The sequence below is a fragment of the Taeniopygia guttata genome, chromosome W (assembly GCF_048771995.1).
Source record: "Taeniopygia guttata chromosome W, bTaeGut7.mat, whole genome shotgun sequence".
Taxonomy (NCBI): Eukaryota; Metazoa; Chordata; class Aves; order Passeriformes; family Estrildidae; genus Taeniopygia; species Taeniopygia guttata.
In genome coordinates, this window is record NC_133064.1 from 27,421,088 (window position 1) to 27,440,425 (window position 19,338).

Below are 19,338 nucleotides of genomic sequence, written 5' to 3' on the forward strand. Positions count from 1 at the left end.
AGGGTGGTGACTTCTATTGTTAGATCAATTTTGTTGCTTCTCGTTATTCTGTTCTTTGTAATCTTGGTGTTCGGGATCCTACGTCACTTGATTTTCAAAGCTATCAAGGGTCTCATACCTTCTACCTCAGAAGTCAACTACATAAAGTAGGCAAACCTAAAGAGGTCTGACTATGCTGCCAACTGTACATGGTGGGAAACCCACGCTCAGGGTTAAAATGAACCTGCTGAATTCCTGTAACTTTGGTTAACAAATAAGTGGGAGGTGTTGCAATGCTCTTGAGCTATGCTTTTTCCCTCCAGAGACCCCAGTAATTGGGATCTGAAAGTATGATCCCCTCCTTCCTGCCCCAACAGGCTTGGCAGAGGACCAAAGAGCCCTCCCTGTTTTGAGCCTAGATAAGGCTCTGTCTCTTCCTGGTTTCATTCTCTTTTCCCCTTCATCTCATGGAATAAACAGCTTAACCACATCAGGGGAATTGAAGCCTCTTTGGGATCTTTGCCCAACTCCTGATCCGCCTTCCCTCAAGGCCCCCGTATATCTGGGCTAGCCTGGTGATTTGGGGGGCTGTGAGGGGTAGGTGTGTAGATTAACAAAATTTTACTCTGTATTAATCTCAGCAGCACAACCTATTTACAAAGGTGTAGGCTGCTATCACCAACTCACCACCATAGATACTGACATAGCCAAGAGCATCACACACCCTTTTTCATCAAGGAGTTAAAGCCTTACAATGGCAATTCCTAATAATAAACTGTCATGGTTTGACTCTGGCGCAATGCCAGCGCCCTTATGAAAATGTACTTTTCTAAATAAATGCTATGAGATGTGATCTGGAACAGAGCAGAGCAGAATCAAGCTTAATAACAAAGGGAAATAAAACTTTATTAAACTATTACTATGATAAAGGGGAAAAAAAGGGGAAAAAAACCCACGTCTGGACTCCTTCGAATTATTGTATTCCCCGTTGGATTACAATATCCGGAATTCGCCCCCAGAGAAGGACTCTCTTCATAATTCGCCGTGGGGTTGCTGACTGCTCTCTGAACTCTGATAGCGCTTCCCAAAGCCCTGCGAGGGTCCAGCGAGAAGCACTAGAAACCTGCCCGCCCCTCTCCCCAGAGCTGGTCAGGGCCGCAGAAGGGCATCGGGGAGAGGAGCATTCGGCAGTTGTGGCGCCCAGCCGTGGGGCTTGAGAGCATCAGACAACACGGACAGAGGACCACTGAGCCCTGGGAGACCGGTGGATTTAACCTCGTGGACGTCACGATACCTCCAGCAAGAGCAGGCTCCGTTTTAGCAAGACGCGCTTGCGGAGGATAGGACCGGCAGCTTCGGTTCGCACCGCCGAAGTTCGGTCCTCTCACGGTGAAAACTCGCGACTGGATTTTTCGTTTCCCCTTCGGATTTCGCTGGACCCTCTGTAAGTTACGGGGGGCCCCTGGGGCTTGGCACACCTTGTCCTTTTTGGGGTGGGTTTTTCTTTCTCCCGTGGGGGGGGGAAGATCCCACATTTTTCTGGTTTGTCTCCCTTTAGGCAGGGAGCTTGTAAGGACAGGTCGGCTTAGCATCCGAATGCGGTCTTTTCTTTTCTGTTGCTATTTTCCAGTTGTGAGGCTTGGCGGCACGCTTAAGATCGACAGTATGGGTGCTAAACTGTCAGTGCTGCAGAGGACAATATACGTCCAAGTTGTGGGAAACCTGGTTGGGGGAGAAAAAAAGTTTAAAAAGACTGATGTTAAGCGTTTCGCCCGGTGGCTTCTGCAGTCCTTCCAGGACCTCTCGACGGCAAATTTATACCAAGTTCCGTTTTGGGACCAAGTGGGGAAAGAGATCCTCCGACAAGGGGACCCTTCCCTCTCGATCTTCACTTATTTGGCACTCCAAATTAGAAATATTATCAAAAATAATATCGAAGAGCTGCCACAGCCACTCGAAGGCAAACCCAGCCCCAGTTTAAAAACCCCTAGCCCTCTTTCCTCTCCCTCTCTCCCTAGCCCAGGGATTCTCAGACGGGCATCCCGGCAACAGCCGCAGGCAGATTCTTGCCCCTCTGTGAACCCTCGGGGCCCCTCGCAGGGCAGTGCTGTCATGGCTCTGCACTCTCCCCGTACCCCAATTTCCTCTCTTTGTACAGCCCTGCCCCATAGTGGAAAATCTGTAAGTTTTAAGACCCCTGATCCCCCTCCACAGCCTTCCCCGGACCTTTCCCAAAATGGCTCCCTTTCCCGCCTCAGGGCACAAGATGGAGGGGACCCCATGGCTCTCCCCGCCACTCGTGCTTCTTCTCCCCACAATCCCTTTCTCCCAACAGCCAACCCCTTCCACCCCAGAGACTTCTCCACCCACTCCTCCTCTCCACCCCCTTCTCGCACCTCCCCTAATGAATCATTCAACAGTCCTTCCTTCGACCCCACCTCTAGGGGTGATGTAACACCTGCCACACCCCCTGGCCCTTGTTCTGCCTCCTCCCTCAGTTCCCATGACCTGCCTTCTGGTTCTCACGCTTTGGTTTCCGGGGGTGGGGAGGGGGGGAACTGCGACCTGCCCCAATCCCTGCCTGCCTTTTCTGCTGCGCCGGTCACCTATACACTGCGGCAGAGGGGCAGACCCCTCGCACAGTGGACCCCCATCCCTCAGTCGGTAATCAAGGATCTCTGCAAAGCCCAAAAGGAATTCGGCCGGGAGAGCGAATATTTTAGGGGGCTTTTAAGAGCCACGCTCTCCTCAAACGAATATGTCCCTGCTGACATGCGCACTCTCTTTTCGTGTTTGATTACTCTTGCTGAGTTTTTGGTGTGGGAGTCCGCATGGAGGCGGGAAGCACGGGATTTATTACCCAGCCTTTGGGCTAATGCAGAGACCTCCACAGATACCGATGGGGACGTGTTATCAATTGATCATCTGTGCGGGGTTGGGGATTAGGACACGGCAACAAAGCAGGCCGAAAAGATCCCAAGGGAGGCACTGTCAGCGAGCGCGAAGGCGGGGGAAAAGGCCTTCTTTAGGTTAAGGCCCAGTGGCCCTGTTGTTAACTGTTTCTCTCTTAAACAGCAGCCACAGGAATCTTTCGTTAGTTTCGTGGATAGGTTGTGTAGGGCAGCAGAACCGCAGGTTCCGGAAGAGGGGTTGAGGCAAGGCATGGTGAAGCAAATTGCACTCCAGAATGCCAACGAAGCCTGCCAACAGGCGATCCTGAGCCTCCCCCTCGACCCGGAGCCAACACTCCAAGACATGCTAGACGTGTGCGCTCGAAAGGTCACCTTACCATCGAAGGACCTCCAGGGGACTCCCCAAATGTCATCAAGAAGGGTCTCCTTCGCCGAAGCCCTCATGCCATCCATGACCCCAGCTCCTGCTTGCCGCTTCTCAGGGCCACCCCGCAGAGGTTACCACCCCGAAAAACCCTGTAATCTCTGCAATAAGAGAGGACACTGGGCATCCCATTGCCCCCTGAAAGAAGACTTTTTACATTTTAAAAAACAAAACCAACAGCAAGGGCGAGGGGCCCCCAACCCAGGGGGACAATCAAAAAACTAGTCTCTCAGCGCAGTCCCTCCCTGCGTGAGGACACAAATTTGGTGGGAAACATAACATCACAGGAGAGGAGGAACAATGCATCAGCATACCCACCTGAGGACAAGGACTCTATTACCAGACATGACATTACCGGATTGGACACTAGGGGAACTAGGGCTGGCAAACCGGCCTGTGTGGAAGGAGTTGAGAATTTCATTTCACAGGCATGGCTTGGTCGGGACCCCGACCATCCCAGGCCCATCCTTAACACCCAATCCAACTTCTCTCCATACAGGTTGGCCCTGACCGAACCCCTGCTACTCAAGGATAGCGATTGGCATTTTATCATGGTTGACACAGAGGACCCAGGGACCTAGAGGAGACTCCACAGTAAGTACATCGTCCTTGGGGGACACAAAATACACGCCACTCAAGATTACTATTGCACCTAGCATAACATCTGCTAACCCCAAACACCTGGTGCTGTGGCTGCACTGTGCTCACCCGCCAGTCTTCCTTCCCAAAGGGCAAATCATTGCCCAAGCCATACCTGTATCTGGGCCCCCCGTCTACCCAGAAGATTTATGGATGAAGACCGCTGAGAAAATCTACGAGGTGTGTCAGGCCCAGGTACTTGGGAAGGAAAGACCCAAAATCCCATGTTACCTACGGAAAGGCGGTGAGCACAAGTGTCTTAACGGCCTCTTGGACACTGGGGCAGATGTCACGGTCATTCCCTCACATGATTGGCCATCGCGTTGGGAGTTGCAAGATGTGGCTAGACGAATTCAAGGCGTAGGAGGGGCACAATTGGCAAAGCAATCAAAAAACATCATAAAATTTGAGGGGCCAAACGGACAATCAGCTTACCTACGTCCGTTTGTTTTAGATTACACGGAGCCCCTGTGGGGAAGGGACCTGATGGCCCAGTGGAGTGTCACTTTAAACATTCTGACCCCTCAGGTTTTCAGGCAGCGGTCACTGAGGGGCGTCCTACCCAGAAGTTGAATTGGCTTTCTGATGTTCCGATATGGGTAGAGCAGTGGCCGCTCAACAAACAAAAATTAAAAGCGCTCCAGAAGCTCGTGGCAGAGCAACTTGCCAAGGGACATAGCCAAGAAACAACATCTCCTTGGAATTCCCCCGTCTTTGTCTTGAAAAAACCTGGCAAAGACGAATGGCGGCTCCTTCACGACCTCCGTGATATCAACAATGTGATTGAAAATAAGGGTCCCCTCCAACCAGGGATGCCGTCCCCAACGATGTTGCCAAACGATTGGGAATTAGCTGTCATTGACATAAAAAATTGCTTCTTCCACATTCCCCTACACCCTGAAGACGCGCCGCGTTTTGCCTTCTCGGTTCCCTCCACCAACTGAGAAGCCCTAATGGAGCGTTACCATTGGTGGGTGTTTCCTCAGGGCCTCAAATGCTCGCCCACCATCTCCCAGCGGTACGTAGCTTCATTGCTGACCCCCGTCCTTGCAGCCACCGAGGGCGTGATCATCCAGCACTATATGGATGATATCTTAATTTGTGCTCCCAACGGCGATCTTCTTACACACGTGCTTAACCTGACAACCAATGCGTTGATTGCTGCAGGGTTTGAGCTGCGAAAAGACAAAATTCAAAAGATGCCACCCTGGAACTCCCTGGGTTTGGAAATTAACAAGCGGATCATTGTTCCGCAAAAATTGGCTGTGAGAACCCCGGGATTGATTCGGGGCTCTCGTGTGGTGGTAAAGTCTCTCCTCCAACCTTTACTTCCAAAGAAAAACTCCGCAGCCTCTTGTTGTTCGGTCTCAAGGCAGTTTATTGCTAGTTATCTAAAAGATTGTCTTCGCCCACTGCGCTGCCTTGGTCATCTGCCCAGGCAGAAACACACACATTTCTGACACCCTCACTGTCCGGTGTCTCCGTCGTCTCTCTCCCCGCCCAGGGCTGCTGCTAGCTTTTATATGATATATTACGTGTTATATGTTTACAGATTTTCCCTAATACCTACTATCTATGTTACAATGTGCTTTTCTACTCTAAACCAATCTGTGAGTGCCAACATCACCAAGAACATGGAGGTAAGGAAGAAGGAGGAAGAACAGGATCAGGCCCACTTTCCTCCATCTTAGAACTCCTGACCCCCCTGTACAAAGTAAAACCCCCCTGTACAGGTGTTAAAACCCCCCTGTACAACACTAAAAAAATTTCCCCTCTAATTTGTAACTACTTTTACTATACCATCTAACCCTCTGTGACCGCTTGTTCCACCTTCAAAGTTGGTAACTCATTCCATAGCTCAAACTCAAAATCACAGCTGTTTTCAGCTGCTTGCCAGGGTCTAAAATGCTTCTGACCAAGGCCTGGAACCTCTGAAAATGTCTGAGGGACATTTTGAGTTCCGACAATTGGCCATTAAAATTAAAATTCGGACCCTAGCTGATGTCCAGCAGCTGTGTGGTTCTTTGAACTGGGTAAGGCCCAGGTTGGGTATTACAAACGAAGACCTAGCCCCTCTTTTCGATTTATTGAAAGGGGGGGAAGAGCTGAGTTCTCCCAGGGAACTCACCCCAGAGGCCCAGGCTGCTTTGAATAAGGTCCAGGAGACAATGTCTGCCAGACAGGCCCACCGGTATGATCCGGACCTGCCCTTTAATTTCATCATATTGGGCAGGCTGCCACACTTCCATGGTGTTATATTTCAATGGATGGACACCCTAGGGAAGGGCAAGGACCAGGACCGAAGGGACCCACTCTCCATCATAGAGTGGGTCTTCCTAAGTCACCATTGGTCCAAGAGAATGACAAGGCCACAAGAGTTGGTGGCGGAACTGATCCGCAAGGCAGGAGCGCGGATCCGGGAGTTGGCTGGATGTGACTTCGAATGCATTCACATTCCAATCAAATTGGAATCAGGCCAATTCACCAAGGCCATGCTGGAACACCTTTTACAGGAAAATTAATCTCTTCAGTTCTCTCTAGACAGCTACACGGGCAAAATTTCAGTTTTGAGACCAGCCCACAAAGTTTTCGAATCAGAAATTCAATTTGCATTATCCATCAAACAAATTCAGAGCAAGAAGCCACTCAAGGCTTTAACAGTTTTTACAGACGCGTCCAGAGGATCCCACAAGTCCGTAGTGACTTGGAAAGATCCTCAGACTCAGCAGTAGAAGGCAGATATTGTTGAGGTGGAAGGTTCCCCTCAAATAGCTGAGTTGGCCACTGTCGTTAGAGCTTTTGAGAGGTTCTCTGAACCTTTCAATTTGGTAACCAATTCGGCATATGTAGCTGGCGTAGTGTCTAGAGCACACGATGCTGTCCTGCAGGGTGTGTCCAACGAGGCCTTGCACAAGTTGCTCTCAAAACTAATTATTTAGTCTCCAACCGAGAGCAACCCTTTTATGTGATGCATATCAGGTCACATACCAACCTGCCAGGGTTCTTGGCTGAGGGCAATTGGCGTGCCGACTCTCTCGCTGCCGCCCCGGCGCAGATAGCGCCGCTCCCAGACAAGTTTCACCAAGCTAAGATCAGCCACCAACTCTACCACCAGAATGTGCCTGGTCTGGTCCGGCAATTCCACCTCACCTGTGACCAGGCCAGAGCCATTGTGGCCACCTGCCCGTCCTGTAAGTCGCTCCCCTTACCATCGGTGAGCGCAGGCGCTAACCCTAGGGGTCTAAAGTCCTGCGAGGTATGGCAGATGGACGTTACTCACATCCATTCCTTTGGGAAGATGAAGTATGTCCATGTCTCCGTGGACACTTTCTCTGGGGCAGTCTTTGCTTCTACCCACACAGGGGAGAAAGCCAAAGACATCAAAAAACATTTAATACAGGCTTTCTCTATGCTGGGCGTCCCAAAATTAATAAAAACTGACAATGCCTCTGGGTACACATCCAAGGAGTTCGCCAGCTTCTTGCAGCAATGGGGAATAGAGCATAAGACCGGCATCCCGTATTCCCCAACAGGCCAAGCCGTGGTGGAGCGGACTCACCAGAGTCTTAAGCGTATGCTAAAACAACAAACACTAACTATGAAGGTTGAGTCCCCCCACATTCGGCTCGCGCGGGCCCTCTTCACACTGAATTTCTTGAACTGTTCTTTCGAAATCCTCAACCCGCCAATCGCTAGACACTTTGGCAACTACGAGCAGAGCAAGGTCAGGAAGAAACCGCCAGGGCTCATTAAAGATCCTGAGACCTGGCGGCTGGAGCGACCCTATGATTTAGTCACCTGGGGACGGGGATACGCTTGCGTGTCCATGCCCTCAGGCCCGAGATGGGTCCCTTCCAAATTTGTCCGGCCATATGTCCCTAAACACCAGACCGACAAGAAAGAAGGTCCTCAGGTGGGGCATGCAGCCCTCCGCAGACGGAGAAAGTCTCCCCCTTTCCTTTCCAGTTCAACGCTTTCCCTCTCAGAGCCTTCCCTTTCCCCATCCAATTCCCTAGACTCGCTCTTCCCTTTTGATTTAGATCTCCCCTCCCTTGAGTGCTAATTTATGTTTCAGTTGTTTTTCAGACATTCACCTTGCCCAGGATCCAACCCACAATGTCAGCGTCAATGAGCTTCATCCTTCTCGCAAGTGACTGGCTGGGGTCGCTTTTTGAAGGATGGGGACTCACGGGTTGGATCCAATCCATTTTGGAAACTGGACTTGTGTTGCTGTTAGCACTTATTGTTTTTATTATCGGTTTTAGTATTGTTAAAAATTTAATTTTAAAAGCCATCAACTCCACCATTCATATCAACCACGCCGTCCTCGCCTCCCCATCAGAGCTGACACCGCTCAACGCCGAACATCCAGAAAAGGACCAAAAAGAACACCCAGAGGACATCTGGTTTGACGATGGGGAGCAGGACTGTAAATCCCCCGTTTAAGTTATTTTCCATTCTTTTCTTTTTAAACAAAAAAGAGGGAGATGTGGAGTTGTGTTTTTTATGTTTTATTACATTTGTATTATGTATAGGTTTGTTCCATGTACCCCCAGATCTGTAACGGTTTTTCCCGGGTTTTCCCGTCTTTCCCCGCGTGTCCGTTATCCCCAAAAATGCCAAGTCATCCCCCTGTTTACCCCAGATGCCTGTCTGTCACGCGGTGTCCCTTCCCATCCACCTAGAATCTTCCACCCGGGACGCCGGGTGATTGGTAAAGGACCTGGGACCCTTCCCCTGTCTGTCCTTCATTAGATGTACCCCCGTATCCCACCACCCTCGACCCCCCCGCGGTTCTACCCCATTGGCTGCTCCGTTTTCCCCCGTTCCGTATTTAATTCGTTCGCGCGGTTCGTTACGGGCTTTCTTCTGTCTGGCTCCAGCGTGTTCCGTCCCGCCCGCGCCTCTCTGGCAAACGCAGGCGCAGCACGCCTGGACTCCTTCGAATTATTGTATTCCCCGTTGGATTACAATAAACGGAATTCGCCCCCAGAGAAAGACTCTCTTCATAATTCGCCGTGGGGTCGCTGACTGTTCTCTGAACTCCGATAGCGCTTCCCAAAGCCCTGCAAGGGTCCAGCGGGAAGTGCTAGAAACCTGCCCGCCCCTCTCCCCAGAGCTGGTCGGAACCGCGGAAGTGCATCGGGGAGAGGAGCATTCAGCAGTGGAATCATGGGAGGGAGTTTTGGGGATGAAAAACACCCCTAAATGGAAAAGCTGGGCAGAGTGGAGGGGGCTGGATGGGTGTGCTCGTTGGGGAAAAGGGAACCCCATCCCTAGTCTGTGTCTGACCTGTCACCATAGCCTTCAGGGGACCAGACTGGACTGGGCTGTGGGAAGCAGGAGCAAAGGAGCAACTCTTCCTGGTGTTACCAGGAGGGAAGGAGAGGGGATAGCTGCTGCTAGACTTCGGCAGCAGGCTCTGCACATCCCCTCACCCTTCGGCTACCAGTGGTCCTGGAGGAAAGGAGAGAGGACGGTCCGCTGATCGGGACTTCAGGTACAGACTGCACACCTCTTCACCTCCAGCTACCAGTGTGCCACGGTGACTCCAGGGACAGACTCTGCACGCCTTCTCCCCCTTCGGCTATTGGAAAAGCTACAACAGCAGGGGCGAGCTCCGTGTCGAGCCCCCTGCCGAGCTGATCTTTTTAATAAAGAGTTGAACAGCAATAAAGGCATAGGCCCTGTTCATTATACCCACCATTAACCGTGTGGAGAAGGCAGGTGAGCTCATGCCACAACATCCCCTGCAACTGCAGGGGAATCATCGCACCTGCACTGCCCGGCAGGAAGCCAACAGCGCCCCTACCAGCTGTGACCATAAATACATGAAAGGGGAAAGTGCCTGACAGCCAAGAGAAGGCTGTTACTGGGTTTCTGGTTTTGTTTGTTGTTGCTGCCATTGTGGTTGTTTTTTTTCCTGGTTATACATATACATACTAGTAATAAACTGTTATTCCTTTGCCCATATCTTTGCCTGAAAGCCCCATAATTTTGGAGTTATAATAATTTGGAGGGAAGGGGGTCACATTTTCTATTTCTGCCTTCCTTGGCAAACACCTGTCTTTCAAACCAAGACACTGGAGCAATTCAACTGACCTTGGCTAGTCTTTCCTTTCTTCTATACGTTTCCAGAAAGACTAAGTTTAATCTCTTCCCCTAGGCTGTGGCAAGTTGTATGCTCCTCTTGGCTCATACCAGGACTATAGGAATTAACTGCTATTGAGCAGCCTCTTCTGAAAATTATGGTTTTCAAATGCTATAGTTTGTTTGGTAGTGACTTTTTATTAGCAAAAAGCAATCAGGAGTTTTGTTTTGTTTTCCAGAGTTTCCTCTAATCTACAGGGCACAGCAGAAGGCAGACAGACAGAGCAGTGAACACAAGAGACAGTGAAACGAACTGTTCAGGTTTAAAATTTGGGAATTTCTCAGTCTTAAGTGATGACAGGTGCTTTCCAGGTGGCAGGAAGTTTGCAACATATGAAAAAAGCATCTCAACATGGCTCCTAGCAAGACTGAAAAGGAATTTTTTTTTAATAATAGGATGTCTCAGCAGAATTGTTGTTACATATAAAGCTCGTTAAATTCAGGACTAAATATGACATTGTAAATAGGAAACTAAGGGGAGTTTAGGAACCCTGTGTGGGAATCCAGAGCTTCCCTCTGGCTGCCCTGGAAGGCTTGGGACCCTGGCAGGGGGTCAGGAACCCCCCTGTACAGAGCCCCGAGAGACACTGTCTCTGATCTCTGTCCATGGAAAAGAGTTTTCAATCTTACAGGATGAATTACAAGCTCTGAGTGTTTGATATGAGTAATAATTAGGTGTGGCATGTGTGCAAAACTAAAATTTTAGGATTATAGATTAGGGGTTCAAAGGGGACAAGATGGAGGAAATTGGGTGTGTCTTGTCCTTTTTCTCCTTCTTCATGCCCTCCATGTTTCACTGTAGCTTTGGCATTTTTCTATTGGTTTTAGGCTGGGGACACACTGTTCAACGTAGATGATAGATATTTGCACATTATTGTAAATATAGCACACATAGTTTCTGGTATGTAATGTTTGTAACATCCCACTGAGGGGCCGAGGCCCTCACACTGCCCTGCAGGACAGACCTGCGGCAGGGCAGCAGAACATGTTATAGATAAGCAAGAATAAACAACCTTGAAAACCAGCACAGACAAATTATGACTTCTTTGGCAATGGGGCAGAAAGACAGAGACTTTTTACAATCTCGGAATCATCAATACCACAGATTCCGACAACCCTGTAATTTAAAAATGCTTCAAAGTTTGTTCTCCTGAAACATGTATTAGCATTCCCTGTTCAAAAGTTTTCTGGTTAAAGAAGGTCATGTGCAGAAGAAGCTTTTCCCAGTAGTTATCCTCACACGTAACTACTCTTCCCCAAAGAGCACTGACATCTGCTCACATAAAAGCTAAAGAAAGGAGGAGGAAGAGGGACATTTGTTATTTACAACTTTTGCCTTCCAGAGCAACCTATATGTGTGCTGAATCCCTGCTTCCTCGGAAGTGAACGGACATGCTTGTTGATGGGAAAAAGAGAATAAAATCTTTCAGGTTTTTTGCTTTGCTTCCATGCACACTCTTTGCTTTTGCTTTAGTAAACTCCCTTTATCTCGACCCACAAGTTTTTCAAATCTTACTGTCCTAGGGTGACTGTTATGGTTTTTGTATCTCCAATCGTGTGTTCTGTTTACGTTTGATATTATGTTCTGTGCTTTCAGAACTGACTCTGAAAGTGAAGGTTTGTTTTGCCGTGTTATCATCTGGTTCACCTCCCCCCATGGTCTGCTGTCTAGAAAAGGCTAGGGCTGGCTGACTGGCTTTGCTTTGCTTGCTTGCTTGCTTGGCTTGCTTGCTTTGCCTGCTTTCTTGCTTTGCTTCCTAGTTAGGTTAGCTAAGCAGTCCAATTCTTTCCCTGGACTGTTGCTTTTTCCTTTCCTCTTTCTGAATATCATCCAACCTGCTCTGGACTGGGATCTGGGAAACAACAAGGAACACCAGGAGCCTGCATTTTGTGATCTGCAGCAGCCATCCCCAGTGCTGGAGAGCAATCCCCAGCGTCCAGACCCGGGCGACCACTCCCAGGAAAGACCTTCTGGATTTGTTCATCTCTTCAGAGGGGTGAAAGAGTTTTGTTGTCATCTAGTGTTCTTAATTGTTTTGGTGCTGGGGAGTGCTTTGTTTGTTGAATAAACAGGTTCTTTTCCACTTGTCTCTCAGAGGAAATTTTTCCCTGAACCAGGTGGGTGGGGAGGGGCCGTGGGGGTTTATTTCCTGGGGGCTCCTTTCAGAGGGTTTTCCCCAAATTTGCCCTAAACTAGGACACTTACTTTCTTCCACTGTCCTGCTGAGGAGGGGAGTGATAGAGTGACTTGGTGGGCATCTGGTGTTCAGACAAGGTCAACCAACCAGAGTCCTTTCTTTCACCTGAACAAGGACACAAGAAGCAGCAGTTTTGTATTAATCATGCTATATCTATGGTAGTTAAATAGCAAGCTCCTGAACATGTCACAGTTTGTCAGGTACACTGCTTTATCTCTTTCTTTTGCTGACCTTGGGAACATATTAATACAAATAATGTCTCTGTGCTTTGCCCTTCCATTGATGACCTTACTGTTCTGGGGGAGCTGTCTTGTTGAGAGAATGAGGGAATACATGTCCCTCTCCCTACCCAGAATTAATGCGGATGTGGACTGTTGGCATATTATGGGGTTTGTGGAATCTGGTGTAGTCCTGGTATGAGAAGACAAGTTTAGGGTGATACTGAAAGGTTCCCTGAGGTGGTCAGTCCCTGGCTGGTAGGGTATGTGGGAGGATTTGGGCAGGTTCCTAGGGCAGTTATCACATTCCATTGTCTGGGACATGGCATCTGAACAGGGGATCAACCCTGGCAAACTGTCCTGCCAACTAATAGAAGGGTGCCTAGCCTACCCCAATGAAAATTAGCAGCTTCTTGCCATGTACGGGGGCCTGGCCTGTGCCTACCAAGCCACAGTTCAGTGCTCTCAGAGGACTGTAGTTGAGGCAGGAACCCTAACTGCATTTGAGGACACTATGACTGAGATTGGGACTCAAACCACAACTACAGTAATTGCCCCAGAAAGGAAAAAGTGGAAAAGGACAACCAAGGAGTCCATATCATTGATTAGAAACTGAGGAAGAAAAAGAGTCAGATCAAGAAGCCAGTTCTTCAGCAGAGAAACTGGAGGAATGAGTGAGAGTACTTAAAAGGGGACAGGTTTTAAACTAAAAGATGAGAGATTTGGACTGCATGTTAAGAAGTTATTTACTTGGAGGGTAAATCAATCCCTAATGGTATCCTGGGGTGCATTAGGAAGATCTTTTCCAGCAGGTCATGGGAGGTAATCCTGCCCCTCCACTCAGCCTTAGTGAGGCTGCATCTGGAGTACTGTGTCCAGTTCTGGGTCTCTCACTACAAGAGAGACATGGAGATTGTCGTGGTTTGACACAGAAAAAGAATTTTTCTCAGAAGTAAGAGGTCAATTTGGATATTGACCAATTGAAGGTGGACACGCCTCTGAGAACACAGAGGGGTTAAAAGCAGAATTCCCAGGAGAACTCGCTCTTTTTTGTTCTGGTCAGCATGCAGTGCAGCCTCTCCCCTGCCCGGCCGTGGCTGGGTGGGGGAGGTGAAAAGCCATGTGGCCTTTGGAGGTAGGCCCAAGGGTGGAGGGACTGGAGCCGGGCTGGCCCCCTGCAGATGGAAGGGTGGAGAAATCTGGGATGTCTCCGTTCCCCCCCCAGAGTCGAGAGAGAGAGAGAGAGAGAGAGAGAGCGAGAGAGAGAGAGAGAGAGAGAGCCGCCATGGGGGCTGGAGCCTGGGCAGTGAGCCATCCTTGGGAGTCGGGACTTTTAACCCTTCCTTGAGAAATGAAAGCTTTGTGAAATTTTTCTCCTCCTTGGTTTGAAAAGAGAGGAAGAGAGACAGCCTGGGACCTGGGATATTGGAAGGAGAAATTCTAGGTGGGAGATGATGGAGTGGCTGTTTGGCTGGACTTTTTCTTGGTAGCCACAGACTGAACTGATCTTCTCCTCCAAGAGAGACTGTATTTTAGGAGGATGCCAGTGAGCCAAAGAGACCTGCTTCAGCTGGGAAAAAGACAGAAGCGGAGCGAACAGAGAAAAGTTAGGGAGGTTTATGGTGGTGCCCCCTGTCTTCAGAGAAGGATCCTCGTCCCCAGGGGGAAAGGGGGGGGACTGTGGTCCCAAAAATGAAAACTGAACTGTTGTTTTTTTCCCCTCTTGGCAGGGCATCCTTGAAAGGAAAAATCCTAAAAGCGGTCTGTCCATCCATGCATTGGTGGTGAGAGCAATGTGCATGGAAAGGAGAGGGTCACCATTGGCAAACTTTTTCTCTGGGCGGTGCCATGTGTGACATGGAAACACAGGATGTGGCAGCTGTGTTTCTTGGGGGGGTCTGTGGCACAGGAGGGGCTCCTCTCTCCCTCAATGGACTGAGTATCAATTGTCTGGAGGGTGGAAACCTGATTTGGGTCCAGGTTGTGTCTCACTGTGGTTTGTTAGAGTCGGGTCGTGGGAGGAGGAATGCTTTGGAAGGTTTTCATTTTGAATTTTGTGTGTGTTTTTTTTCCTTTTTTTCCTTTTATAGTAGCCTAATAAAGTTTTTTTTCCTGTTTTTAAGCTTCGGCCTGCTTTGCTCTGTTCTCGATTGCATTTCACAGCATTCAATTGAGAGATTGCATTTTCATGGGGGCACTGGCATTGTGCCAGTGTCAAACCATGACAGAGATCCTGGAAAGAGTCCATTGGAGGACAACAAAGATTATTAAGGTGATGCCTTATAGGAGATACCTAAAAACAGAGCCTACACAAAATTAGGAGAATAACAAGCAGGTATATTTATTGAAGGGCCTTCAGGTACATTTAGGGCAGACAAAGCCCACCCGGGGGCTACACCCAAAAAATGGATGACAGGTCACCGGTTTTCACACTTTTCTAAGTTTGGTCCATTTGCATATTGGGGGTTAATCTTCAAATTACAGCTTCAGGTAATTAAGTAATTTATCCCAATTTTGCCCCCCCCCCCAAACTCACTTCTATTTACGTTTCTCAGAGCCTGAGACAGTAAGGTGTCCTTGGTTCCCAGGCCTAAAGAGGAATTGTTTTGTCTGACTAAAATGGGAAAGCAGTAGCTAACACTCTATATGGAGTTGAGAGTTATACACTATAGAATTACAGGATTACAAATACATGAAAAAGAGAAAAGCTAAAATCCTATGGCATCAAAGGGACTGGAGCATCTGTCTTATGAGGAAAGGTTGAGGGAGTTGGGCCTGTTCAGCCTCAAAAAGAGATGACTGAAAGGGGACCTCATCAATGTGTATAAGTATCTGAAGGAAGGGTGTCACCACTGAGTCAGGAACAGATAAATGAGTGACACCCTCCATGCATTTTCAGAAGGCTAATAATAATTTTATTAGGAAACCATTCCTTTTTATACTCTATTCTCACACAGGTAGACCTGATTGGTCCTTTAATCAACACACTGTCACCACTGGCTAATTAAGAAACCACCCTTCAGTAAACATATTTCCATAACACATTCCACATGTTCATACAGACCAGGTGCAGAAACTTAAAATTTGTTTTCATTCTTTTCTCAGAGCTTCTCACAGCTTTTCCCAGAACGATACCTGGGAAACTATGGGAAACTATCTGTTTCTCTCTCTCAGCATTCACAGAAGGGTACCAAGAGGATGAAGCCAGGCTTTTCTCAGTGGTGCCAAGCAATAGTACAAGAGGCAATGGGAAGAAATTGACGCACAGAAAGTTCTACCTGAACATGAAGAGCTTCTTTACTGTGCAGGGGACTGAGCACAAGGACAGATTGACCAGAAAGGGTGTGGAGTCTCCCTCACTGGAGATATTCCTGAACTGTTGGACACAGTCCTGTGCAATGTTCTCTAGGATGGCTCTGCTTGAGCAGGTAGGTTTAACCAGATGGTCCACTGTGGTCCATTCCAACCTGACCCATTCTGTTATTCTGTGATTCCCTGGTAGTAAGGCACTGGAACAGGTCCCCAAAAGAAGTTGTGTGCAGTAGTGGGATTTTGAGGTTTATGTTTAAGAAATTGTTTGATATAACTGTAATGGTTTGTCCCTATTCACCCCTGTTCAGTTTTCCAAATAGTCTCTCCCCAAAGTTGTTTTTCCACCTGCTTTCCTGCCTTTCCCTGTGTCAATCCTGGTGTATACCTCCCTTATTTCCAGACTCTTCCCTGTCTATCTTCTAAATCCTGCCCCTGCAGTTTGTCTGTCATTATTTGCTACACCCATTTATCTGGAAGCTTCCCTGTCAGTTATTATATTTTCCTTCACTCATTGGCACATTATGTATGCACTGTCCCCTTCTCCTTCCCTATTGGTTTTATGTTTATACATATCCACTCTGTACTCCTCCTATCTAGCCCTTGATTTGTTGTTAGGCTGCCCCCCCCTCGGGGGCAGTCCTCCCTTAAAAGCTGCCGGTTTTATTACTTCGCGCCTTTTACCTTGCCTTTACTTTGAGCCGTTACACTGTATCACCCTGCACCACTGCCCTCCAGCGCGAGGAAGAATAAAGATTGCTCGGACACGCAAGTAAAGGGTCCTTTCCTCTTCCTTTGCCTTAGTCCCTTGACGCAGCCAACGGCCAAACTGCTACCCTATGCCTGCCAGTAGCCGAGGCGGGGAGCGGCCGCTCGTGACATGCGCTTCAGGGAAAGCGGGGTCGGGGCTCGCTCGCAGCCAGCACAGTTCCCTTCTCTTGAGACCAGGGCACGGCGTCAATTGTGGACGCCCCATCCCTAGAGGTGTTCAAGGCCAGGTTGGATGGGGCTCTGAGGAACCTGATCTATTGGGTGCCATCCCTGCTCATGGCAGAAGGGTTGTAATTAGATGATCATTAAGGTCCCTTCCACCTCAAACCATTCTATGATTCTAAGATTCTATTAATTCAAACAGGAAGCAGAAATTACCCAATCCCTGACCTCATAAGAGCTTTAACACATGGAAATATTACAGCTGCCAGCTAGGTGAGTGGATTTCTGCCTGGCCTTTTATACTGGAATAATGGGACCAACGGTCAGCAGTTGTAAGGTAAGGAAGCCCAATAGCTGGGATCCCTTGCTAGAAATCAGAGAACTGAAAGAGGATTTGGAAAAGAAGCATCAATTTGCAGTCATTGGAGATGACTACTCTGAAGTGCGAGGGCAAGATATTAATTTAAGGAAGATCTTGTGAACTTCCCAGGAAAGTGGACCACTGTAGATTAAGGTATCTAGTACCTGAGAAAATTAGTAGTGCTGGAAGTCATCTACGGTGATCTAAATGATGATGAGGTCTCTAAAGATCCAGAGAATGTCCTGTGCACACAGGCCATGTGGAGGAAGATGATTCAAAATACCCCAGTGTCATATTCTAATAGCTTGACAGCAATGTATTGCCCAGATACAGATACAAAAATTGCGGAGGGAGTGTCTTCTTAGCTCCAGATCTTTGAAGAAAATCTTTGTACCTCCACATCTCTACAGGCCAGTACCTCAGCTCTCAGGGGCAGCCCAAGAGATCAGTCCTTTACTGCCCCGGTCAGAGGGAAAGGAAGCCGCAGGCATGTAATTTTGTGCACTCTGGTTCTTTTTCCATGACCAGGGGGCAGGACAGGAAGAAGTGGGATGGTGAACCTACCTTTAAACTGGAACCCCATGTACATGAACTGAGAGGGAAGAGAGCTGTTAAGAAGGGGCCACAGAAGAAGGCTCTCAGTGTCAACAACTGAGAGACGGGACTCCGCTTAGTGCAAGCAAGAAGTCGTTTATTGTTTCTAAATCTCAGTTTATATAAACTTACAGCTTTAGATAAAATTTTCCACTGCCAAGCAATAACCACATTCTTAATGTTTCTTAGCAATATTGTTAATCACAATCTTACACCTGCAGTCTTACATAACTTCCTTAAAACAAAGCACAACATTCCTTTTCTTTCCTCCTTCAGATTTCTCTTTGATGTTCCCAGGGCTTTTGGCCCATCAAGGCCAAGATGTCCACATCATCCATTAACTCTGCAGTACTCTCTGCTCCACTGCCCAGCTGCATCCCCACATCTCCCCCTTTCTGTTCAACCATCAAAATTCTTTACATGGACTTATCTATTAATCTTTGAACACATTGCAAAACACATGGCAAGCAAATCATCAAAAGCATTACTATAGCTAAAACATAAATCCTTGTCTTTATCAAGTTTTTAAGTAAGCCAGTAAGCCTACATCCTCCAAGCATCTGCCCAAGCCAGTCCCCATTGCTAACAACCTGTAATTTAGTTACACTGTGTTGAAGGGCCTGTATGCTAGCATGGATACACTGAGAACGGTCAGACAGATTCATGCAGCATAAGTCTTCAAGGTCTTCACAGCCATGTTCATGCACTAAAAGCAAAAAATCTATGACAGCTCTATTTTGCAATGTTGTATGCCTTACATAATTGATATCTGTTAATAAGCCTGTTAAAGCAGAGCTAGTAGCATTAGTTTGTTTTGCAAGCCAGTAACCAAGTTGGTTTAAATTTTTTAGTGAATGTGCTATGCCAATAGATGGAATAATTGAGGCAAGTACTCGCATCCCGGTGTCCCATGACTGTACATTATCATCACAATCTGGGGTGTACGTATATGTGCTGCATTTCACCCGTCTTAGCTTATGCAAAGATGTTAAGTTTATCTGAGAGGGGTAAAACACAGTTAGTCACCCAAAAGTGCAAGGGCCTCCTATTGCCTCTCCTGGTATTCCTTTCCAAGATCTATTTCCACAAATAAAAGATATATTGTCTATTAGTCTGATGGCAAATTCTCCTGGAATAACTTGGCATGGTAAGGTGTGATGACACCAAGCAGAGGCACTGGCATAAATATCTGTATCTGAAACATCAAACCCAAGGTTTATTTTTTCTTTGTTAATGTGAAAAATGCATATTATATGATTGGCTCTTTGCAAATATTAAAATGAATACTATATGTGTTGTGTTGGAAAGTTATGCTGTATTAATCTCTTTTAAGTAGTGTGGTAAATACAGAATTCAGGCTATAGCATAATATTAAAATAGAAACTATGCGATGTAAGATACTTTTTGTAACTACCTCAAGTAATGGATAAGATAATCAAGAAATTTTTCTCATAGAGATAACAGCAACAAGACACCAAGATCTCAAGAGAAGAATTATTACCTCCTTATCATGAAGACCTAGACTTCAAGGGACCAACATGATTGATTTACAAGATGAGGTGGGGAGTTGAAATTATGCAGAAACACCCTTAGTTTGAAAAGGAATGTTTGAGTCATGTAT